The following is a 2,163-nucleotide window of genomic DNA, read 5'->3' on the forward strand; positions in this document are numbered from 1 at the left end:
GCAGAGGGAGAAGCAGGCTTCATGCAGGGAGTCTGATGTGGGACTCAATCCTGGGACTCCAGGATCACACCCTGAGCCAAAGGCAGGTGCTAAACCGCTGAGCCCCCCGGGGATCCCGTCATCCCTATATTCTTCTCCCTAAACGAAATCTGCACCTTCCTGAATATCTCGATAAGCTGCAGATCAGCTCCGCTTCCTGGTGTCCCCGCCGCCTCCCGTCCTCCCCCTGGAATCACAGGGAACCACAGGGCGAGACTCAGCTGGTGCTGGGACGTGGCTGAAATGGGCGCCTAGAGAAGAAACAACGGTCAAAAGTAACTTGGTGAGTGACTTCGTGGCCCCGAAGCGACCGTCTAATACTCGAGAAAGGGCTTTAGATCAGAAGGCAGCGGTTGCCCAACTGGGGCGTCAGGAGCTTTACAAACAGGTGTAATCCCGGTTCCACCAGAGAGCTCACCGGGTGCCCGATCACTGGCTGGGGAACCTGGGGAACCGGGAGCTGGGGGAGGGGGAAGGGGGCAGGCGTGGAACTTAGATGCCTCCCGGTTGAGGTGCTTGTTGCCAGGGGTGAGAACCGCTCCCTGGGGTATGCAGCTGCGGTACCCGAGGGAGCTGAGCTGTGGCACAGTTGAGCTAGGAGGAGACGGTGAGAATATTTGCACCTGTGTTATCAGGGATATTGGTCTATAATTCTCCTTTTTGGTAGGGTCTTTGTCTGGTTTTGGAATTAAGGTGATTCTGGCCTCATAAAACGAGTTTGGAAGTATTCTGTCCCTTTCTTTCCTTTGGAACAGCTTTAGTAGAATAGGTATTGTTTCTTCTTTAAACATTTGATAGAATTCCCCTGGAAGCCATCTGGCCCTGGATTTTAGAGTTTTTTTTTTTTTTTTTAAGATTTTATTTGTTTATTCATGAGAGACACAGAATGAGAGAGAGAAGCAGAGACACAGGCAGAGGGAGAAGCAGGCTCCATGCAAGGAACCTGACGTGGAATTCCATACCTGGTCTCCGGGTTCATGCCTTTGGCTGAAGGCAGTACTAAACCACTGAGCCACCCAGGGTTGCCCGGATTTTAGAGTCTTGGGAGGTTTTTGATGACTGCTTCAATTTCCTCCCTGGTTATTGGCCTGTTAAGGTTTTCTATTTTTTCCTGTTCCAGTTTTGGTAGTTTGTGGTTTTCCATAAATTCACCCATTTCTTCTAGATTGCCTAATTTATTGGAGTATAGCTGCTCATAATATGTTTTTAAAATCGTTTCTACTTCCTCGGTATTGGTTGTGATCTCTCCTCTATCTTTCATGATTTTATTAATTTGAGTCTTTTTTTCTTTTTGATAAGGCTGGCAAATGGTTTATCTATCTCATTCTTTCAAAGAACCAACTCCTGGTTTTGTTGATCTTTTCTACAGCTCTTCTGGTCTCTATTTCATTGAGTTTTGCTTGAATCTTTATTATCTCTCTTCTTCTGCTTGGTGTAGGTTTTATTTGCTGTTCTTTCTCCAGTTCCTTTAGGTGCAAGGTTAGCTTGTGTATTTGAATTTTTTCCAATTATTCGAGGGATGCTTGTATTGAGATGTATTTTCCTCTTAGGACTGCTTTTGCTGTATCCCAAAGATTTCGAATGGTTGTATCTTCATTTTCATTAGTTTCCATGAATCTTTTTAATTCTTCTCTAATTTCCTGGTTGACCCATTTATCTTTTAGTAGGATGCTTTTTAACTTCCACGTGTTTGTGTTTCTTCCAATTTTTTTCTTGTGACTGAGTTCTATTTTCAAAGCATTGTGGTCTGAAAAATGCAGGGGACAATCCCAGTCTTTTGGTATTGGTTGAGACGTGATTTGTGACCCAGTAGTATGTGGTCTATTCTGGAGAAAGTTCCATGTGCACTTGAACAGAATGTGTATTCAGTTGCCTTCAGATGGAAAGTTCTGTATATATCTGTGAAATCCATGTAGTCCTGTGTATCATTTAAAGCCCTTGTTTCTTTTGGTGATATTGTGCTTAGAATATCTGTTATTTGCAGAAAGTGCCATGTTGAAGTCTCCTACTATTAGTGTATTATTATCTAAGCATGTCTTTACTTTGGTTATTTTTTTAAGATTTTATTTATTTATTCATGAGAGATGCAGAGAGAGAAAGAGAGGCAGAGAGAGAAGCAGACCG

This window comes from Vulpes lagopus, chromosome 10, assembly GCF_018345385.1.
Source record: "Vulpes lagopus strain Blue_001 chromosome 10, ASM1834538v1, whole genome shotgun sequence".
Taxonomy (NCBI): Eukaryota; Metazoa; Chordata; class Mammalia; order Carnivora; family Canidae; genus Vulpes; species Vulpes lagopus.